Here is a 337-nt window from a genome sequence, read left to right on the forward strand (position 1 = left end):
CACCCAGGCTGCCCGCGCAGTGGTACGCCGGGCTCCTCGGCCACTCCGGCTCCCTCTCCCCGCCCCGCTTACCACCCAGGAGAGCTCCTAGCTGCTGTCTCTGACAGGCCACAACAGCTGGTTTTTGAAGTGTTCCCGTAAATACCTACTTTTATAGGGGAACAGCCCTGGAAATGCAAATAATGACAATTATTTGGGACACCAGACTGTCCGTTCTATTATTTGTACCTGAAATTAAAAGAAATACCAAATTAAAGCCAACTCTTTCAAAATGGAGTCCCACATGCATGGCCAGGACTGCTGGTGTCTAGCAGTGCATTTAGCTGACGTAAACAGA

Source organism: Ovis aries, chromosome 6, assembly GCF_016772045.2.
Source record: "Ovis aries strain OAR_USU_Benz2616 breed Rambouillet chromosome 6, ARS-UI_Ramb_v3.0, whole genome shotgun sequence".
Lineage (NCBI taxonomy): Eukaryota > Metazoa > Chordata > Mammalia > Artiodactyla > Bovidae > Ovis > Ovis aries.